Below are 8,952 nucleotides of genomic sequence, written 5' to 3'. Positions count from 1 at the left end.
TGGGCCAGCCTGTCTGCAGGAGCTGCCCAGGCTCCCGCCTCTCCCCACCTCCAGGGAGTCGGGGTGGGCACACGGTGGGGATGGGGCGTCCAGAGCGGGAGCCCACGGGCTGTTCAGCTTTTGCCACTGTTGCGGATTCACGTGCAGAGTTTTAATTATTTGTCCACTATTGCTGAAGGGAGTCTTTTTATTTTGTGTGGTGTGTGGTTTTGCCCTGACCCGAGAACCTGCATCTGAATTATTTCGCCGCAGACCCTGTCCTTGTTCTCTGAGCAGACACCCAGCTGTTTCTCTTCTGCCATATGTCAGAACATCCGCCTGCATTTTTTCCTCTAAAAATGCATAAAAACCAAATACAGGCTCTTGCTGGACTATATTGCAGATAATTTTTATCCTCTGGGGAAACGGCACATTGGTGAGAACAGGTGTCCTGTTAGGATGGCTATTTTTAAATGGGGAGAGCTCATTGTCTCTGATCCGTGCTTTTAGTGACGAGCAACCTGTGAGTCAAGTGCTTCTAAGTTTTATTTGATAAACTCAGCAGCAAGCACAATAAAAAGGAGAATTTGCCAAGGGAGCTCGGTGTGGGCCCCGGCGAATCTGCAAGCGGACTGGATGGCCTGGAGCCGGCTGGGCCCATGCGTCCAAGGGCCCCTCTGCCCTCTCCCTGCCATCACCCCATTCCCGACTCCCTTTTCCCCACTCAACACCCCTCCAGACCAGGCCCCTCCCCCTTGTCTCTGCTCCAGGTCGCCCCCCTGCTTCTCCCATAAGAAGCGGGATCCCAAACCTAACAGGTTTGAACACGAAGACCCAGACTCCAAATCTGTGTTGCGAACACTTCCCCCCCGTGTTGTGTTCCACGTCAAGACCCTGTCGCCTTTCCTGTGCAGCACTTTGGTGGAGAGTGGGCACCGTGTCCTCTTGTGGAACCATCTGGAACCCTCCGCATCACACAGAAAGGTCGGCGGTACTGACACCAGCCCTGCACGGACACAGGCCAGGGCGTGGTGCCCATCCTGCTTCCGTGGGGCCGTCAGAGGGAGGCCATCAGAGTCGAGGGCGGGGCAGGGGGGCAGCAGCCAAGGGATGCGAGCCGGTGCCCTGGGCAGCACACCACAGGGGGCCCACGGCAGCACCACCATGACGAACAGAGGCAGGATCTGGATCATGCCCTCCCTCTGGGCGAGCCGTTCACCAGGCCCCTCCCGCATCCCTCGGGACTCGGCCAGCAGCATTCGGGTCCGGGACCGCCTCTGTCCTGCAGGTGTGTCCCCTGCATTGACGGAAGGCTTGTGGGAAGAGAGTGTCCAGGACATGGGGTGAGGCTTGTTCTCGGAGGCACAGGAGGCAAGTGGGGGAGCCCACGGCCCCCTCGTGTGACCCAGGGCGCGTGAACCCGACTCCCTGTCTGTGGCCTGGGGCGTCCGGGCATGCTCTGGAGGACCCAGAATTGTGGTCATTTTCACCTCCGTGTGTCCGTAGGGCCTTGGGCGGAGCTGCTGCCCAGGGCAAGTTCACACAGTAAGTGGACAGAAGCTGGAAAAAGGAGAGGGACTTCCCAGGCCCCCCAAAACACCGGGACACGGTGGCCCCCCCTCCCTCCTGCTTGTGCTGTGGCGCACCTCGTCGTCAGGGTCGGGGCAGGGAGGGTACGTTCCTTTCTCGTGGCTCCTGTGACCACAAAGTAGGTGGCTGAGAACAACAGGAATGTATTCTTTCACAGCTCAGGAGGCCACAGTGTGAAAGCGAGGTGTTGGCAGGGCTGGTTTCTTCTGGAAGCTCTGAGAGAGGGTCTGGCCCTTGTCTCCTTGGCGAGTGACGCGTCACTCGGATCTCTGCCTGTTTCTCCCATGGCCTCTCCTCTGTGTGTACGTCCCCTTCCCTTGTAAGGACACTTGTCATGGGAGGTGGGGCCACCCGGGTAATCCAGGAGGGTCTCATGCCAAGACCCTTACCTTCCTTCCATTGGCAAAGACCCGTTTTCCAAAGAAGGTCACATTCACAGGTTCCGCGTGGACTTTTGAGGGCCACCTATCCCACCTGCTACAGGTGAGTAGGGAGCACCTCGGGGGTCCCAGCGCAGGGGATGGGGAGCCCCTTCGCCTTGTCCCAAGGCCTCTCTGTACGGCAAGTTGGGTCCTGATCCTGGTGAAGCTGCCGCACTGCACGGTCCACGCCTGCCCACGGCTTTGGCGACGTCGTACGGCGGTGGCAGAGACGACCCTCGTCCCTCCGGACAGAAGGCCCAGCGTAGACCGTGCGTCTGTCTACGGGGCTGTGGACGAGTAGATCTGGTCAGACCCGAGAGCGCCTCGGCAACTTCAGTCGCGTGTGGAAAGATGGCGGGAGCAGAGGACACTTACAGGTAGACGAATGGCCGCACACGGAAGGATACTCCACGGCGTCGGTCACCAGGGAAACGCAAGTCCAGATGACACAGCACTTCCCGCCCACCGGGACGGCTAGAATCAGAAAGCCAGACGGCGACAAGTGCTGGGGAGGACATGGAGAAATCGGACCTCCAACACTGTTGTTACGTGATCGGTTTTATTGAGACGTAATTGACAGGCAGCGCTGCGCGAGTTAAGGTGTGCGGCATGAGGAATTGACTTACACACATCCCGAAATGGGTATCACAGTAAGTTTAGCGAACATCCATCTTCTCATATAGACACAACATTAAAGAAATAGACGACATTTTTTTCCTGTGATGAGAACTCCTAGGACTTGCTTAACTTTCACATATAACACACAGCAGTGTTAACTATACTCATCGTGTTGTACATCGCATCCCTAGAAGTTCTTTATCTTACAACAGGAAGCTTGTACCTTTTGCCCCGCTTCGTCCAATTCCCCCTCCCCACACTGTCCCGCTTCTGTAACCACAAACCTGGTCTTTTTTTCTATGAGTGTGTATGTTTTTGAACTATAATTGACCTACAACACTATGTTAGTTCCTGTTACACAACATAGTGATTTGATGTTTCAAAATGATCACCAGGATACGTCTAGTTATGATCTGTCACCATACAAAGATATCACGTAGTTCTTGGCTGTATTCCCCACGCTGTACATTTCATACCCGTGGCTCATTAATTTTGCAGCTGAAAGGTTGTCCCTCTTAATCTCCCTCACCTATTTCTATCCCCCCCTCATACCCCTCCCCTCTGGAAACCACCTGTTTGTTTTCTGTATCTATAACTCTGTTTCTGTTTTGTTATGTTTGTTCATTTGTTCTGTTTTTTAGATCCCACATATAAGTGAAATCATACAGTATTCGTCTTTCTCTGTCTGACTTACTTCACAAGCATTATACCCTCTAGGCCCATCCATGTTGTCTCAAAAGTCAAGATTTCATTCTTTTTTATGGCTGAGTAATATTCCGTTGCGTATGTGTACCACATCTTCCTTATCATTCATCTATGGATGGGCTCTTAGGGTGGTTCCATATCTTGGCTGTTGTAAATAATGATGCAATGAACACGGAGGTGCAGATATCTTTTTAGATTAGTGTTTGCATATTCTTCAGATAAATACCCAGAGGTGGGATTGCTGCATCATATGGTAGTTTTACCCTTAAGTTTTTGAGGAACCTCCATACTGTTCTCCACAGTGGCTGCACCAATTTACATTCCCACCAACAGGGCACAAAGGTTCCCTTTTCTCCACACCCTCGCCAACTCTTGTTATCTGTGTTCTTTTTGATGACGGCCATTCTGACAGGTGTGAGGTGATATCTCATTGAGGTTTTGATCTGCATTTCCCTGATGACTAGCGATGTTGAGCATCTTTTCATGTACCTATTGGCCATCTGTATGTCTTCTTTGGAAAAATGTCTATTCAGATCCTCTGCCCATTTTCTGAGTTGTTTGTTTTTTGATGTTGAGTTGTATGAGTCCTTTGTATACTTTGGATATTAACCCCTTATCAGATATATCGCTTGCAAATACCTTCCCTCATTCAGTAAGTAGCCTTTTCATTTTGTTAATAATTTCCTTCACTGTACAGACACATTTTAGTTTGATGTAGTCCCATTTGTTGATATTTACTTTTCTTCCCCTTGCCTGAGGAGACAAATCCAAAAAAAATATTACTATGACCAATGCCAAAGAGCATATACTGCCTAGGTTTTCTTTTAGAAGTTTTATGGTTTCAGGTCTTACATTTAAGTCTTTAATCCATTTTGAATTTATTTCTGTAGATGGTATGAGAGAGTAGTCCAGTTTGACTCTTCTGCACGTAGCTATCCAGTTTTTCCCAACACCATTTATTGAAGAGGCTGTCTTTCCCCCACTGTATATTCTTGCCTCCCTTGTCATAGATTTATTGCCCATATAAGTGCAGGTTCATTTCTGGGTTCTCTATTATGTTCCATTGATCTGTGTGCCTGTTTTTGTGCCAATATCATACTTTTTTGATTACTATAACTTTGCAGTATAGTTTGAAATCAGGGAGTGTGATTCCTCCAGCTTTGTTCTTCCTCAAGATTGTTTTGGTTCTTCAGGGTCTTTTGTGTTCACATACGAATTTTCGAATTATTTGTTCCAGTTCTGTGAAAAATACCATTGGTATTTTGATAGGGATTGCACTGAATCTGTAGATTGCCTGGGGTAGTATGGTCACTTAAACAGTATTAATTCTTTCAGTGTATGAACACGGTATATCTTTCCATCTGTGTCATCTTCAGTTTCTTTCATCAGTGTCCTATAGATTTCTGAGTACAGGTCTTTTACCTTTTTAGTTAAATTTATTCCAAGTTATTTTATTCTTTTTGATGTGATTGTAAATGGGATTGTTTTCTTAGTTTCTCTTTCTGATAGTTCCTTGTTAGTGTATAGAAATGCAATAGGCTTCTGTATATTAATTTTGTATATGGCAGCTTTGCTGTTATATGATTGTTAAGTGGTGCAGCCACTTTGGAAAACAATCAGTTCCTCGAAAAGTTTAACACAGTTACCACATGACCAGGAATTCCACTTCTAGGTTTATGCCCAAGAGATAACATATCCACACAAAAACCTGTTCATAGCAGCATTATTCATAATAACCAAGGTAGAAACAAATGCCCACCACCTGATGAATGGATCAACAAAATGCAGTCCATCCACATGGTGGAATATTATTCAGCCATAAAAAGGAATGAAGCACTGACACATGCTACTACGTGGATTAACCTTGAAAACACGCTACGTGAAAGAAGCCAGACGTGAAAGGTCACATCTTGCGTGAGTCCATTTACTTGAAATATCCAAAATAGGCAAATCTATAGAGACGGTAGATTAGGAGCTGGTGGAGAGATGACTGGAAATGGGTGTGAGGCTTCTTTCTGGGGCAATGAAAAGGTTCTAAAGTTAGATCCTGGTGATGGTGCAGACTCTGTGAATATACTAAACCCTCTGCACTGCATACTTTCACCAGGAGGATCTTATGGGATGTAAGTCACATCTCAATAAAACTGTTTCTAGAAGCCAGGATTACACTCTTTGGAGACAGGGTGGCTGGGCTCATCCCAACCAGTTGGAGCCGCCTGTCCACAGGTCAGCACCACCCAGGTGGCCCCGGGTGAGGTGCGCTCAGAGGGTCTGGGCCGGAGGTGGCAGCAACCACGCTGGGTCTCTAAGTCCTTGGGTCCCTCAGGGGTCCGGAACTGTGCATCACCCCCTCCTGCTCACCAGGGGCCTCCCTCATGGTGGCTTCCAGTGACGTCCCATCTCTTAGGTCCTCCCAGCGGGACATCCCTTGGGATTCCATGTTCCTCCCCAACCAGCGTGTCCCTAGGACCCAGGAGTGGCCTCTGCCAGTCCACTTCATCCCAGCCCGGTGGGGTGATGTGCCCAGGAGTGGGGGGGACCCTCATGGGCCCCAGACTGGGTCGGCAAAGCAGATATCAGGGTGACCACCTGCAGTAATCAACGTGGCCCAGAACCCGGGACCCCTGTTCGGGCCTTTTGATTGCTTCTCTGAGTAAACAAATAAGTTCAGTTCACATGCGTTCTGATTAAGTCACTCAAATCCTTCCTGAAGGAGAGGAATAATTCACAATAAGCAATTTAAATTTCCACTTCCCACGAGCGATTTCCATCCGTCCTAGAAGCTGAGAGGATTGCGACCTCCCCTCGGCTGTTTCCTGGGCTGCTGTCAGCCAGGCCGGGCCAAGCCCAGGACTTGTCCCCGCAATGGGGCATGGCCAGTGGCACCCCAAAGGCCCAGGGCCCCTGGGACAGTGTCCTGTGGCTGTTAGCAGAATGGGAACAGAATTGATTGGCATCCTAACAGGTTTACTATGTAATAGTCTTAAAAATAAAATGCTTTTTAAAGAATCTTAAGCCTATTGAAATTCAAAGACAAGATCTCCTGCAGTGTGAAAGCCCAACTGTCAGATACCATTTGTTCCATTTGGTGCTGCGGTGACACTCCCCCTCGAGGTCTGTTGCCACCCTGGGCTCTTTTCCTCTGCAGTTATGGAAGAGCTTCTTTATGACCCGCTGCAGCTGCTGCGGTTAAATTTCTTGCAGTCAGTGTTCTTGGCGTGTCATTATACAGCACTTGATTGAGAGGGGTTTTTTTGTTTTTTTTTTTTGCTGTACGCGGGCCTCTCACTGTTGTGGCCTCTCTCGTTGCGGAGCACAGGCTCCGGACGCGCAGGCCTAGCAGCCATGGCTCACGGGCCCAGCCGCTCCGCGGCACGTGGGATCTTCCCGGACCGGGGCACGAACCCGCGTCCCCCGCATCGGCAGGCGGACTCCCAACCACTGCGCCGCCGGGGAAGCCCGATTGAGAGTTTTATCTGAGAATTCACTCTCCTTCTGAAAACCCTTCGCTAGATGCTCAGTTACCTCCAGGCATTGTGTCTGCAAATACTGCAGCCAAGGCAAGTGTGGTCACCTGGGGTGTTGCAGGGCCCCGAGCCCAGGTGCTCCCCTGGAAGTGAGGTGTCCAGCCCGATAGGGGACACCTCATCCTCACAGGGCCAATCCAGCCTCCTCCCAGGCCTGGGGGCTTGATATTCCGGAGAACCTCCTCCCATGGTCGGGGTCCGTCTCCAGATGAGACTAGAGCAGAATTATAAAGGGGCCCCTCGCTGTGCCCCACGGGCAGGGACCCTCTGCAGTCAGAGGGTTTTCTCCTGAGCCGTTGCTGGGCTGCTCTCCAGAGTGGCCGGCAGTGAGGAAACTGCCCCCTCGGAGCTGGCTGTGGATTTCACTACAAATGAGACCAAGTCAGCTGGGAGGAGCACCTCTCGGTGAGACAGCAGGTGCAGGGAACTGACTTACTGGATGTCTAAACTGGTCCCAGAATCTAAAGCTTTCAGGGTACTAATTTAGCAGACCATCTGGGAAGCTGCAGAAGCCTGGGCTTGCCTCAGGGCAATCCATGGTCAACTCTGCATAACAAGGTTCTTATAAAACATCATTTTGGACAACACTGGTTATAGCGATAAAAGTATTTGAAACAAAAATTTAGTGAGGTTTAAAACTGTCTCGGGGCTTCCCTGGTGGCACAGTTGTTAAGAATCCGCCTGCCAATGCAGGGGACACGGGTTCCAGCCGTGGTTCGGGAAGATCCCACATGCCGCGGAGCAACTAAGCCCGTGCGCCACAACTACTGAGCCTGCGCTCTAGAGCCGACGCACAACTACTGAGCCCACGAGCCACAACTACTGAAGCCCGCCCGCCTAGAGCCCGTGCTCCGCAACAAGAGAAGCCTGCGCACCGCAGCGAATAGTAGCCCCTGCTTGCTGCAACTAGAGAAAGCCCGCGCACAGCAACGAACACCCAGCACAGCCAAACATAAATAAAATTAATTAATTAAAATAAAGTAAAACTCTGTCTCAGAATTTAGGTGAATCTCTTAGGTGTGGATAAGATTTCAGGACTATTTTTTGCTGGAGTAACTGGACCCTAGATGTAATTACATTTTGCATCTCCCCCCTCCCCCCAGATCTCTCTGAGATGTGGTGCCTTCTTTTTGGGTGTCCACGTTCAGCCCCAGGCTGCGTTGGGGGAGTGGCCTCGGGCAGTGTCTGATCTCACTGTGAGGTTGGGTTACGTCCACTCACCTGGGCTTCCAGAGTACCATTCAACTGGTGTGGTGTTTAAGTCCTTGCTTTGCCCTGCTAAGGAGGAGGTGCCCCTCCCACCAGAAAGGGACTTGCCCTCTCACAGGCACCCCTCCTGTGGAGTAGCGGGGAGCATCCCATTCTGTGTCTGGACCATGTGTGTCCACTTTTCCTCCCAGAATTCATTCCACAGCTGGCTCAGTGGAGGTTTTCTGGAGTGGAGGTGCCTCTCCAAGCCCCCTAACCCAGACTCCAGCCCAGGCCCCGAGCTGGAGGGCTTGGGGAGGGCCTCCCCTGGCCCACTGGGAACCAAGCCCATAGCCAGCGCTGCGCCATTTTTGAGCCTGAGTCTGGATAAGTGCTTCCCACCAGCCAGGCCTGGCGCTGGCCACGTGTCCTCAGGTCGGGGCCAGGGTTCGGGGCTCTGAAGGGTCAGAGACTAGGGATGGGCCTGCTCTGGGTGCTGGACTGTGGGCCAGGGCTGGCAGGCCGAGGGGCCAGGTCCACTTCTGCAGGCGGGCGGTTGAGCGGCCCAGACCCCCAAGTATGCGTCGGCGCGCGCGCGCGCACACACACACACACACACACACACACACACACACACACACACACACCCCGCAGGTGCACACATGGGCAGTGGGTGGTTCAGCGCCCCCTGGCGAGCCCTGGAGAGGCGCCGGCGTCCTTACCCTCGTGCTCGCCTGCGTTTCTGGGGCTGCTGGTCCTCGGCCTAACACTGCAACCTCCCTGCCTTCAGGGGCAGCGGCCCCGAGGGCCCGCCTCGCTGCGCCCTCCTGGCCGTCGCGACTTGGTCCTGCCCTGTGAGATGTGGGGGGCCCCGCGTTTGGGGCCCCAGTCTCTTCCTCCTTCCCCTCTGCACGCTCGCTCTT

This window comes from Lipotes vexillifer, unplaced genomic scaffold (assembly GCF_000442215.2).
Source record: "Lipotes vexillifer unplaced genomic scaffold, Lipotes_vexillifer_v1.1 scaffold328, whole genome shotgun sequence".
Taxonomy (NCBI): domain Eukaryota; kingdom Metazoa; phylum Chordata; class Mammalia; order Artiodactyla; family Lipotidae; genus Lipotes; species Lipotes vexillifer.
The sequence above is the reverse complement of the archived record's forward strand: the minus strand, read 5'-3'. Positions refer to the sequence as shown.